The sequence below is a fragment of the Dromaius novaehollandiae genome, chromosome 2 (assembly GCF_036370855.1).
Source record: "Dromaius novaehollandiae isolate bDroNov1 chromosome 2, bDroNov1.hap1, whole genome shotgun sequence".
Lineage (NCBI taxonomy): Eukaryota > Metazoa > Chordata > Aves > Casuariiformes > Dromaiidae > Dromaius > Dromaius novaehollandiae.
The window spans coordinates 148,332,277-148,346,482 of NC_088099.1; the positions used below are offsets into that span (position 1 = coordinate 148,332,277).

Genomic DNA, 14,206 nt, shown 5'->3' on the forward strand with positions numbered 1-14,206 from the left:
CTGCCCTTATGACCATGATCAGATGTAAAATGGGTCATTATAAATCAGGAAGTTACTGTAGCATTACTGCTTGAATGCTGGTTATATTTCTACTTCACTAATTGCATTCAGCCTACAGAATTCCCCTTGCAGCTATCACTAGATATGATTCTTTGCATCTTGACATATACTGCTGTGTAGCTCACTTGTTCTGTGTAAATGACTGCTGTGTCTGTCTTAGTTATTTGAGTGGCTTGACAATGAAAATAGAAGCCAAAAGCTGCATTAGCACAACAAAGGATAATGTTCAGTAAATGCTGATTTATCCAACTGAGTTCACGTAAGTTTATTATATTTTGATAAATTATTTATTGTATCAAATACTGTAACAGAAGTAGTCCCAGTAACAGGAGTAGATAGATTTGTAGTAAATCTTGAAGAGTGGTTGGGAAACAGGGTTTTCACAGAATCAATAATTTCTCCATATTTTCTTAAGGCACACTAGTGATTTTGCATTTTATCTGGGTAATGTGCTAAACACCAGAGATGCTGAGGTAGTAATGGTCAGTAAGATACTGGTGCTGCAACAGACCACATTCCTCCTTGGTGAAACTCCACGGTGGTGTTTGCTGAACAGTGTATTCCTGTGCAGCATGCAGTGGGCTGATGCAGTGTTTTTTCCCATTAAATTTCCCATTCTATGTAAGTACGTTATCACATCTTCTAGAAGAAAAACATATTACACAAATAAATCGGAAGAGCTGACTTCGCTCACTTTTTGCAAGTACGTAAATGCCTGAGGTCTTTTATTTTTTTCTCCCTCTTTCCTTGAAGCCTTTTTTACTTTTATTTTTTATTCACTGGCTTTCTCTGATATGTGTTTTGTATTTTAATTGCTGACCCAGAGTTTAAGGCTGTCTCCATTTGAATGATTTCCTGCCTCTGTTGCAGCAGGATTCAGTCAAGGCCCTGCTGTGCCACATAAGGGTATAGAAGGCCTTGCCACAAGCGCTCCATCTGATCTGGGTTTAAGGGAGGGTGAAACAGGTGAATGAAACTAGCAGGTGGATCGTGATGGGGAAAACAGTTGGGGTAACTGCAAAGTGAGCTTTTTGTGGTAAATGGTCACCTCAGTTTCTGGCTTGTCTGATTGCTGGGATTTTTCTAGGTATTACCATTGGAAAATAAGCTTGTTACTAAACCTTGTGTGTGTAATGATAGATCAGTTTTACTGTCTAGAGTGCCTATTACATAAACCAAAGAAAAACATGAGCAGTGTTTTATTATTCACTCAGTCTGTGGGTTGCAGAGGGAACTTTGTGTTCCCTTTAAAATTGCTTTACTCTCGGTGGAGATGAATAAAAAGTCTCATATCTAAGCATTCCTTCAAATGTGCATCCTCTTTGCTTGCAAAGTGCAGAGGCAACTTCAGGTGTACCTAGTCTGTAGCTGCAGGGAATAATCACCCTGTCACCAAGAAGATTCCTGGCTTTATGGTTTGTGGGCATTTGGCACAACTATCCTTGATTCTCAAGAACTCGTGCCTGCCAGTATTGCCTTCCTAGGCTGCTTCCTAACCCGCTGTGTCTCTAGTGTGGGCTGTATGCACAATGAGGAATAAAAAATGATTAATGCAAAAAGTGTAAAGTGCTGCGGGATTAATTTTGTCACTTCATTTTCATGATACTGCACTTCGAACCCAAAGTAGTAGTTTCAGCATTCGTGGAGAATTTTGACTCTTGCTGAAGACCATCCGAGAGGTATATTTGCCCCTGCCACTGCTTGGTGCGCAAGCTGCGATAAGAGGCAGGTGGTTAAACTCATGGCTGCAAATCCACTGTATTCAGGAATGTTGCTCAAACAGCGCAGAGGCTGGGCCCAGTTGTGGAGCAGCAGCTAGAAGCCAAATCTGCAAACAAATAAAATTGCTTCCTGAGGTTTTCTTGCTGACAGCAAAAATCCAGTAGTTCAGTGCCTATGGAGTGGTTAAGTTGGTGCTCTGACAGGCCTTTTCCAACTCTAACTTCAATGAAACTGTTGGCCTAAGGCAATTTTTATTTGCTTGTCTTTTCCTCTAGAGTTACAAAAGTTTCATATTAGCCAATATGAGGAAAAAAAAACTGCCTTAACTCTATTAAACAGAGTAGTAAAACTATAGTTAACAGACAGCAAGAGTCATTAACCTGGCTGCCCAAATTAATGTTTTCTAATTTAGCAAACTAAAACACTGTGAACGACTGTGAGCACTGAAACAACAAAGCGTAGCAGTCAGCATGCATCAGCCTCAGCTAGAGCGACAACAAAAGGATATTTAAATTTTGTACTGGAAACAAAGGTCTCAAATTTCCTGGTAATGTTGAGGGTGAAAAATAGCACAGAATCAATAGAGAATCAAATAAGGGTTAGACAGCAGGTCAGAAGATGGGGGCATGCTTGTTCAGTCAGCTGCAGAGAATCAGAGACCGATGCCAATGTTAAAAAGTTTGGGTTTTTCATACATAAAGGTCACAGTATTCCCCCCACCCCCTTGGTCAATTTAATGGAAAACGTTAATGATTTGCCGTAGAACTAAGGCTGTTTCCCCCTTCCTGTCCTACCCTCCTCCTCCTCTCCCCACCCACCAAATGAATTTTGGACATTCAGGGTTGAAGCAGCTGTCTGTGGGCTGGGGAGCAGCTATGGAGCTTAGGCTGGTTGCCTAAAAGAGATTTGAAAACTCCCAGAAAAATGGAAACAAAATTTCTCTTCAAACTATTTTCTCAATCTTGGATCATGCCAATGGGAATTTTTTTTCCATTCTTTAGTAGACTTCATGAGAAAGATAAAGGCTACAGGTGTTTTTAGAGGGATATGCTAACATTGTCCAAAGCTTCCAGATTATTATCGTGGGTTTTTTTTGTTTGTTTGGTTTTTTTTACATTTGCTGTAAGAAAGTTGTTTCCCATAATAATAGTGCCCTGCTGTAGTTCAGAGAACAGGACCTAAGGGCATGCATTAAGGCCAGGTCAGCATCTACTGATGCAGAGGATGAGGTGTTCTTACTTTGGGGATTTGGCAGAAAACATTACTCATGGATGGGAGGCTGAGAACTTTGCATTGTCTTTTCCCGAGTGTATTTTCTTAGAAAAGTCCCTTCCATTGTAAGTCAGTTACCTTCAGCCAAAGGGGATTTCTCAGTAGCTGCAAACTTCCCACTGTGCTTCCCTCTACTAGCTAAGATAATAATCTTCCTCAGATTTAACTAGCTGTTAATCACTTATGAGTTGATCTTTTCCAAGCTCTGGACCAATCTGAGGGAAAGTGTTGTATGTAGGGAAGAAGAGGAAGAGTTTGCAAATGTTGGTGCTTGGATGCATATAGCTTTGCCATTTCTTCTGAAATGTAGATACCACGTGTGACTGCAGAGAATGGTTTGAGTCTGCTGGTGAACCTGTGACTTCCCACCACAGCTCCCTACATAGACCCCTTTGAGGAGGACTTCTGCTCTTTCTATTCCTAAACTGGCTGCATTTTAGAGTATTTCCTGAGGCCCCTGCCACCGCTTTCAAGCAGTAATGCTCTTTGATCAGCAGCACTCAATGCCCTCAGAGACAGGTGAGGGTGAGAATGCATTTTCACCATGTCTTGGCCTGAACATTGGCTCCAGCTAGATATGCCCGTGAGTGGCTTTTGCTTAGTGGATCTCTTTGGCATCTATTTAAGGACAGGGTTAATGCGGTGTGTCCAGATGTGTGTTTGCTCTCTTCTTTTGGTTGCGTGATGGGAAGTCTGAGAGAACGTAGGGAATTCCTTCTGTCAGTGGGCCTCTAGCTTGTGTGTCGGGAACAGCACAATTTGCTTGTGAATCTGTTTCAGCAAGGGCAAGGAATGTATTCACAGCCTTATCTGGCTAAGTCTATACTGCTGAATAAGTGAGGGCCATTGCCCTAAGGCCAACCTATACAAAATGGCTTGTGTTCAGCTTGCTTAGGGCTAGTCCCTCTGCAATAGGTGCATCTTGAGGAAAACTTGTTGGAGCAGCTCAATAAGGAGCCAGGCACTGAGCTAACAGATAAACTGACTGGTCTAATGCTCCAGCTCGTTCCACTGATCTCTCTTCTAAGGTGTTACAAGCACAGTGTTTAAGCCTGGGGCATCACGTGAAATATAGTACTGCAAGCATGGAGTGCAGTTAGCTGCTCTTTGGCTGGTAAAATGTTTCAAATCAATGCACGAATAGTATAGCACATGCTAAGAACTGAAAAGGCCTGCCCTGCTTGCAGCTTGCAAGGTTCATTTGTAGACCTATGTAGGAAATTACATACTACTCACCTTGCATAAGCAAGCAGATATTTGCAGATGCAAATTGATCAGTACTGTGACTTTTTTTTGCATGCAGGTGCACACTGGAAAATATACACGTGCCTGTTCAAGGGATGCTTTTGGTCAATACTAGTTCTAAAGATCAAACAGGAAATGACACACTAAATGTTCTCCAACAGAGAGGCAACACACGGCGTAAGGGTCTCCAGTCACAGGCACTGTGAGAGCAGGTCTGCTGGATTCAATGGGTTTGATCCAGAATTGCTGAGAATAGAAGTGGATCCCTGACATGCCTTAAAATAAGGAGCGATGCTACGTGTTTTATAAATGAAATGGTAATATACTAAAGCAGAAAACAGAGAAGAGGATAAACAGCCCATAAAGTTAGAGATTTTTCAGACAATACAAAAAGATTCCTAGAAGTCAGCAAGTAAGAACAGTAAAGCACCCAATGGATTTTTTTGGAGAAAATACAGAGTTCCCATTGCTAGTGGGTTTTTTTGGGAATGAGATTAACAAACAACTGATAGGGTGGATGGAGATCTGAAAACTATCTATGCAACTGATCCTGCTTTGGGCAAGGAAGGTCTAGATGACCTCTTGAGGTTGCTGCCAGTCCTATTTTTCTAGCCTGTGAGAGCACTATAATCAAGTCATGACTCAGATATACTGGTGGCTCTGAACACAGCTGCTGACTGTGTAACAGCCCAGTGAGTCATTTTTGCTTTAGTACCAATTTCTTACCAAAATGGACACAAATATACTGCAGCAGAGCGGATGTGGTCACTCACCTAGGTGTTGCTTGCCCCACGGGCAGCAAAGGCCTGTGTGGCAGACTGGGATGTGAGTGAGGGGTTGCCTTTTTCCCTCTCATCTGTCCCTTGAAGTGCTGTTATCCCCTTGTCGTGGTATCAAGTTACTCTGTGCTGCAACACATTAAGAATACAGAAAATCTCATTTACTAAGATATTGCTCAAATCAAATGGTCTGAGGTAGACGAGAGCTCTCCTGTGCTGTAAGGCAGTAGAAAAGCTCACCACAGATGACAGCTTCAGTTCCAAAATGAGCAGCGTGGTAGCGGGGAAGGCATGCAATGTGCAAATGCAATAACCTGTGGCAGGAAGCAATGCTGAGTAAGTTAGATAAGTTTGGTACTCTTTTAGGGTTAGGAGATTTAGGTGTGTCTGCTGCCAATGATACCAGAAATTAAAAGAGAGGGTTAATAGCCTGTCAGGTCCTGTTAGCATAGGCCCAGAAGAACGGGCCTTAGTACAGGCTTTGTTTTTAACCTACCGAAGAGTTTAGGCTTGCTTGAAGTAAAACATAAAGAGATAAAATGTTTGAAGTAAAATGCTTTTGAAGAGTGAATTCTTACCCCTTGCAGAGGAGATATGCAGTCAGTACCCTGCTAAATGCACTGGATTTTTTTTTTTCTTGAAAGTCTAATTACATCATTTTTCATCACCTGCTCAAGTGGCTGAGTAACAGCTACAGCATGTGCGTAGCAGAGGGAGGGCATTCTGCAAACCTGTGGAAGTAACTCCCATCACAATCAATAGGACTATTCATGCCAGTAACGATTTGCAGAATGAGGTCTTCACTGTCAGAGCAGAGACACCAAAATCCATCACTATTTATCAAAGTGAGAAAGAGGGCGAGATGCACTGATCGCCTCTGACAGCACTATTTTTAGTGGCAGCCTTTAATCTCATTTCTGATCATAGAAGGAAATAGGGTAGAAGATTAAATGAAGAAAAGAAACTGCTTTTGAAGCTGCAGTATAATCTAATAGGAACATAGTTACAAGTAGCTTTATGCGGAGAACTTGTGCAGAAAGTTTGCCAGTGGCTGACTGCCATTAGAAGGAACTAAATATGTGCAATGACAGGATGGCAATAGACTTTAAAACATTTTATCAGCCCAAGCAATATTGAGTTGCTCTGCTCTGGAGGCAGAATAACTTCCTGTTTGTGAGTTGTGTTACTGGATAACGTTATACTGGATAGTTAGTAGTTATAACCTGGCACAGTTCAAACAGCGATATTTCAGGTCCTCTCAGAGTTTTAAAATAACTTCTTAGTGAATGCTTTGCTTCATCTGTAACATCTGGACATGGAGTTTCATTGATTTATTTTTGATCATACTTTCAGAGTTCCACATTTTTTGAAAACTGTGAATGCTTTCTTAACGAGACTCCTGAGCTAATGCAGTCACTTCGATTTTTCTTTAATTTATGTGGTTGAACTGATTTAGTCAGTTGCTCAGGACTGCAGATCGGTGCTGTGTGAATTTGCTTTCTTCTTGGCCAGCTGACAGTATATTGTCTCTCTTCCAGCCCCACATCGATACAGCAGACTGGCATCTGTCAGCAAGGGGATTAGGAGCATGACGTGAACTCCACACAGGGCTAAAGAAGTGGACCAGAAGAGAGGCCGCTGAAGGATTTCTGATTACTATTTCAACCTAGAGGCCGGAATAGAAGTTGAGGGTCGTTACTTTAAACGGTGGCTGTTCAGTAGTGCAAAAGGATGAAAATGCTGTGTCTGTGCTTGCTCACTGTGCTTTGAGGGCACATCCGTGGAAATCTTCCTGTGGAAAGGAGAGGGAGAAGCTGGTGTGTGCCCAGGAATTGCTCTGATATGGAGCTAGCTGGGGTATGTACACAGACCTTGAAAGAGATTTTGGTTTCTGTAGCTTAGACAGAGCACAAAGCTACTTTTCCTCCATTTTGCACATTGTGCCCCATGCAGCTTGCTGAGACTGGATAATCTGATGCAACATACCTAATTCTTACAGCTGATTTGGTGCAGTAATGAGGTGCAAAATGACTGATTTTTCTGTAGTCTAGAATTGAATAAGATTAGGACATACTAATTTTTCTTCAAGTAAAGAGTTAATGTTACCAAGGTCATCAATTTGGCTGTGGGCTTCCCGACTGCCTGATATTACAGCATTGGTCCTGAAATAAAAGAAATAGCAATAGTCATTTCATCATGTTTTTATATATATGCATTAATCACTGTCATTCAACACGATAGCTTATTAATAATTACATGTGATTAATCACTGATGTTTATATTGTAACGTATTTTTCTTGTCATAAAAATGTCAAAGTTTTAAAACTGAGTCATAATTTCACTGTTAAATATAGACTTTGTGAGCAGTACCTCAAATTGGCACACGGTGGCAGGATGATGATATTTTTAAGAAGATGACTCTAAGAGTGTTATGGTAGTCGTAGCAACTAGTTTGAAATGCAATCTTTAAAATATGTTTTGCAGAGGTAAATATTTTTCATTTTGCATTTCGAGGTGCAAATTAATGCACTTTTTTAGTTAGCATTAAAGTCAGCTACATCATACAGGACTGATTTTCCAAAGTTTCATTGGAAAGAACTTTTAAGAATGTGGTACCTGGGCTTCTTGTTACAAACCTTAAAATAAATAAATAAATGCAAACAACTTAATGAGCTTTTTGTAAGTCTTTCCGTTCAGGAAGCCTCATTCTTATATATGGCAGAGGAGCTTTGTTTCCTCCCGGAAAACTGGAGACCCTGAGTTTTCCATCAGTGATGAGGAATTTTGGAAGGGGAGAGGGTAGGGGGAGCTACTTTTCATTTGCTCATACTGAAACTATCTTCTGTATCCAAAGCTCTCTGAGCTAAAAGTCAGTCAAAAGGTAATGGCTTTATGCCAATTACATCTTTGCTGAAAGAGGTGTAGATTTCTTACATTGAAGGTGAATTTAACAAAACCTAAAAATGGATTTGAGGATTTTAAAACAACCATGCTGCATTTAATCTGCAAACTGTGCTGTTTCAGAGTATCCAGATAATGGCCAAGTACTTGCAAAAATTCATCCTTAAAACAATTCAATAATTTGGTGCAAACCTTTATATTATGATGTCTGGTTGTCCTCCATACAAGTGTCTATTTAGCAGAATTTAAAAAATGATCCAGATAACCTAATCATGCTTAGGGCTAACAAACAAGGAGGGCACACTCTCTAGTGAAACCTGGGTAACTCTGAGCATTTATCCACATAGATAATGTTGCAGGACTAAGATCTAGATCTGCAGAAGCCAGAATTAATTCAGGAAGGATTTTTTTGTTTTTGAAAAAAGGACTAAATCTACCAACTGGGTAAAAAAAGAGTTTTGAACAAGCTTAAAAACACTTCAGCATTGTTTGTATGAGGTAAGAATGTGGAAAATTAAGATGTTTGACTTGAGACATTAGACTTGAGACTCTTGTGATCTCAGACTGCTGCAACCCCCACATTTCTAATGTTTTTACTTAGAAATGGCTGGAAATAGCCTAAGAACTGCCTTTCATGGTCTGGCACTGCTGATTCTCCTCTTTCAGAAGCCTGAAAGTATCTACATATTTCAGAATTTTCAAGAAGCTTTGGTTCCCATTCAGTTTGAGGAGAAAAAGGAAGGTTTTGAGTGAAGTTCTAGCTTCTTTCCTTCCCTCCCTCTCCCTTTCTCCAACCACAGTAGCCCTCATTGTATAGGATTCTTATGCCAAGTACTTCTGCATTTACCTGAAATGGACTAACTTTTCTCATGTTGTCATGTTGGCACTGTTTTTAAACCAAAACACACACTTTCTGAAAGTGATGTTTGAGATTAAATGATTTTTAGTTTTGTCTAGCTCTAACAAAAGAAAAACAAACCAAAAAAAATCTATCTAGTGTATTCAGAAAGGCTTTAGGGGAATGATGCATCTTACTTCTTAAAGAAAATCTTCAATTCTGTATATCCAAAACAAGCTGTAATAGCTATACAGTGGAGTTGCCTTGAGGCTTTACTTGGAAGTTTACTACTCCCAGTTTTCATTTATTCAATCATACATATGCATAAAACATTTTTATTTTTCAGATAATAATTTGCATGAACACCAGGGCTTTATCTCAAATGCACATGAAGACGACTCTTGTGTTGGGTCAGCTGGAAGTTATCCTCCTTTATCGTAGGGATTTCAGGTAATTAAACTCAAAGAATCTGTTCAGCTGCTAAAATCTGTTATACTCCAGATAAGAAAAAAACCACACATTTCAACTATCTATGGGGATAGATATTGCTGATGATTAAGCTGTAGCCACATGAGCTGTATCCACAATACCCATTTAAATTCAGGAAGAATGGCCTGTTCAAAGGCCAGCTTAGCTTCTTAGTGGGACATATCCACCCATAACGAATATAGAAATAGCTCTTCCCTTTCATTTATCATACAAAATGGATGAATTTCTAAGCTTTTAACACATTTCTGGAAGTTTGTCAGGAATATTGTGCTCTATGTGTGATTTAAATAATATAGGGAAGAAAAAGGAGTGAAATCCAGTTGCAGTAGAAGAGGCCTTCCTTAAATTATCATACCAGAAAGCTGATAGCTCTTATGAGTTCCAGTAAAAAATAAGGCAAATCTGCGTGTGCGCAGGGGTTCTTGAGTTCCACTATTTGACTTAAGCTTTGACTCTGCTAATTGCAGGAGAAACCCTAGTGGCCACATTCTGGCCTTACTTTACTAGTGTAGGAGTACAGATGTGTAGGACTAGTACAGACTAGTGTAGGAGTGCAGACATGAAATTAAGTGAAAATCACAGTCGCTCCAGGCATTTGAAATTGTTATCAACCAGGAATCCCTAAATGTCTGTCAGTTCTATATAAATCACGACTGATAAATGATGGCACCTCAGCTTTCACTGAAAAACTGTTTGATAATAATATAGCTGTTTTTGTTCTATACTGTTATTGCTATATATACTAATGGTCTGCACTTATTTGCATGCATCTTCCATAAATCCCTCCATGAGTCTCTCCAAAAGTGACTAACCTATGATTTCAAGATGAAAGATGGCTACGCAGTTTATGAAAATAAGCAGTAGAAACCATGTCCTTTAAGATGTTTAGTAATGTTCAGTGTACCATGAGGGGATATCTTTCCTTGGTGTGGAAAGCCGTATTCTCAAAAATCACTACAACCAAACAACTGTAAACAAAGCTGATTTCCCATCTTTGCATTCAAGATATTTGTTTCAGCAGTTTGAAGAGAGTCACCTTTTATGTTGAATGGAAAGATGAATATTTACTGATCTAAAAAAATAGAGTAATTAAAGATAATTCTATATTTTGTCGTGTTTGTTGGCATTCAGCTTTTGCTTTGCTTTAGACATTCTACCCAAATACACTAATATCTGCCATAGTAACAATTTATATACATCACAGAGTCTTTAAGAAAGTGAATTGGTAACACAAAAGGCATCCAAGATCAGGGAATGAATTTGTACAAATTTTTGTATATGTGAGGATGTGTATATATATGTGAAAAGACCAGAGTTCTGTCTTTCGAATGGAGAATTTGAGATGTTAGATATCTGGAAGGAAAGGGCGGGACAGGTGTTACATAAAATATAGTAAAAGAGAAAGGAGCTTGACAGTCTAAAGAAGAGAGAAAATAGGAAAAAAAGCCATGGCACAGTCAAATGTGAGCAGAAATAGAGAACAAAGAATCTATACATCAAGAGACTTTCCTTAGGAGAAAAGTTGGAATGGAGATGTATTTTGCAGGCTACTGTGTTGGACTAAAGGAGTCCTAAAAAGCTACATGCAACAAAGGCCTGGGACGGATAGAAGATTTTCTTTTCTTTTTTATGGCTCAGAGTTTCAAGCCCTTTTTGCATTTGGTTGATTGAGAAGTCTGAAATCTGAAGATCACAATCATCTTTTGCTTTTGTTGGTGAGAGATACAGAGCAGAGCTCATTGCATGTTGGTCCTGTTACAATAAACTGCCTTTCCATTCAGAGGAGTACGCAGAAGGCCAGATGGACTCCTTTTATCCAAGTACGTGGTGGAAATAGAAGAGCCAGAGTGTATAGCAGTATTTTCCTAGTGGGCCAAATGTATGCTGGAGTAACTGAAGTAAGCTGAGTTACACTGAATTTAGCCAATATCAAGTTTGAAACATTCTTAGTAACTCCTATTTTCTCTGTTATATTTCTTTTTGCCATATAGTCATCTCTATCTCCTACTGTGCCTTTCGACTTTTCTAAAGCATCACTAGGCCTAATCTTATTTTGAATATCTGAAAACATCAAATGCCTTATATTTAAGAGATGGTCCAGACAGAGGCATACCAGACAGCCCCTTAAAAGCCAAGCCCTTCAAGCAATCTGAACCAACTGGTTCAGGTTCAGCTGGACAGATACTTGCTGGGTGGTTGCTGCCTGAGTCCAGCAGTGATGTTCTGGGCCAGTGCTGAGGAGATGCCACAGGCAGCGCCCAAGGTGTGAACAAGGCAAGGAATTGGATGTGGAAACTATTCCCGTCAGCTCTGCCAATAATATGAGGTTATGCCTTGTTTCTCTACCAAGAGTTTCCCCAAATTAAGAACCAGCTTTGTGCAGGGGCTGATGGATACTGCATTCAAAAGGCTGCCTTTAAGGGCTCCACTAGGGAAGAGCAGTGTATGTAGCAATATATAAAGAGCTTCTGCTTTTTAAGTCTGTCCCGTGAAAAGTGGGGTCCCTTTATATTGAAGGAAACCTGGAATCTGGGCCAATATAATCACAGCCTTTCCGAGTTTACTTCTAAAATTTTTGTCAAGCCCTTCACTGCCTTTCAGTTTAATTATCGTAACCATCTCTTCACCCTGGTTTCTAGCTTCTCACCTTCCTCCCACCAACAATTTGCCCTAGCTGCTGTTTTGTCCACAGTAGGTGGCTTTTTGGACAATCAGCTGAAGCTTCACCTCTGTCTTCTTTCAGCTCTTCTGTCTTGAACAGATGCCCAATGCTTTTTTCTGCTCCTCTCTCCTCATTCTGTTTCCAGATCTCTTTTGTGTTGCTCTGTACTCAGGAGTGCTGAGACAAAAAGCCTGGGACAGAGCACATCTCCTTCACATCCTTTCTGGGAGTTCATTTATTCCAGGAAACCTGCTCTATTGGTCTTACCTACCTTTGTTTGGTTGTTTAATATGAAGCATTTCCTCATCAGTGTGAACTGCAATTAACATGAATTATACGACAAGCCAGTTCTGCTCTGATTTTCTCTCATTTACATAAGTGTTAAGCTGTAAGCAAATTTTGTCTTCCAAGTGTTTCCCAAGCTTAAAGGTAGATGCTTTTGAAAGTCTTTAATGGCTAAGGACACCAGACTCTTAGAGAGAGATGCTGCTGTATGAATCTAATTTACAGTTTTTAAGATCTAGACCTTACCTCGTGGCCATGGCATACAGTAAGCTCAGGGAGGAATCTGGGTTGGTGAGGGGCTTGGCATAGGCAGGTAAGGAATGTGCTCAGCTCTGGCCTATGTGATGCTGCGATTTTGTCTGGAGGCATCCTTCTCTCCAAGCCACGTAAACTCAGTGTGCCAGTGCTACACTGTCTTCAGCCTTTAGCTGACTGCCTACCACTCAAGAGTGAAGTGTGTTTTGTATGTAGATTGTGAAATCAGTTTGTGCAGCAAGTCGATCTCCTTCCAGAAGACAAGTACTATATAAATGTAAGTCATTTCTGTTGTCATTACCCAAGGATAGAACAGGATGAAAATATGCAGATATATTTTTTAGTGCTGGTGTAAGTACAGTGTTCCATAAGTCTACTTAAATATAATTTGTGTGGCATTGTGGTTTAGTTACAAGCAAGAAGCAATGCAGATGATTTATGTATCTTTTAGTTCTGTTTTAATTCAGTGCTATTAAACTAAGCAAATTTCAGATTGGAGAGAGTGAAATAATAGGATAATTTTAAAATGCACAATAACATACAATGAAAAATGAAAATAATTCTGGTTACTTAGAGATATGATTAAAGTAACAAGCAGCAGTAAAACTCTACCTGCCTCTAGCTTTTTCATCTGCTTCTACCTTTTCCATCCTGAGAGCCCAGAAGCCTGAAAGCATCATAGAAACGGTTTATGAAAAATCTGTGAAGTCCATCTACTTCTACAGTAGGATTATTCATCACCACATGTTTGAGACCACCGTCTCACTTGCAAATTGTTCAGTCTATCCAGTCCTGCTATTGAGAAGATGTCTGCAGTTCAATCCAAATTGTCTGTAATCATATTGCTTCCTTTCCCTTGTTATCTGAGTAGTTCCTCCCCACCCATGTGTTTAACCTCTCTGAAATATTTGTGGATGGCAATCATATCCCTCTGAGTCACTGCTTAGCTAAGCTGTATGCATTTTGAGCTTCATTTTTTTCTCATGTAAATCTTTTCAGACATTTAACCATTTTTCTCCATTTTCCTATGAAATCCTCAGCATTCGCTGAAGTCTTTAGAAGACCTGCCACTGGCTGAGCAGGGGAATGGACCCCAGGCATTACACAAACCTGTCTTTTGTGACCCATGTGTGTTTGGAGCTACACTATAGAGCTATTCTCTTAGCTAGATATGGAGACAGCCTGTCTCTGTTAAAAGCCAAAGGCCAAATTCTTACTACCTGCAGCATGCCCAAGGTAAGAAGAAACAGTCTCCAGGAAAGAATTTGTCTTAAAGACTTCAGTGGTAGAGCCATGATTTTATTAGATTACTGATGAACTATGTGTAGTCTGATGATGAACTGTGTGTGAGCTAGACTTTCTTGCCACAAGGAAGTTTTTTCATTTTCAACATTTATCATTCTGATTTGGAACAACAGTTTGGAAATGAGAAATGTTCTGTGGAATGGAAATTTTTTGGAATTTTTCCTCAGGAGAACTAATACAAAATGACATTTTTAAAAATACTGGGGTCAGGGAACTGACTCTTGGCCAGGGAAGGAGCCCAGGAAACCAGGCAGTATTTGAAGCTAGTCAGCACTTTCAACCTCCCCCTTCCTAGGGAGCCTGGTGACCAAAAAGCTATCCTTCGTGAAGGCTAAGGAGCCTGGAAGGCAAGGCAGGTTGTACTGGCCTCCCTGCCTGCTTTCCATCAACAAC

General features: G+C 40.1%; 1 long non-coding RNA gene across 1 annotated transcript in view; it reads left to right on the forward strand.

The window, feature by feature from the left end:
* Positions 1-14,206, forward strand: part of LOC135327628 (uncharacterized) — a 35,777-nt gene that overhangs the window by 5,151 nt on the left and 16,420 nt on the right. Inside the window, exons 3-4 of the long non-coding RNA XR_010388031.1 lie at positions 6,617-6,935; positions 9,164-9,267. This is a non-coding gene — a long non-coding RNA (uncharacterized LOC135327628). The remainder of the gene's footprint in view (positions 1-6,616; positions 6,936-9,163; positions 9,268-14,206) is intronic.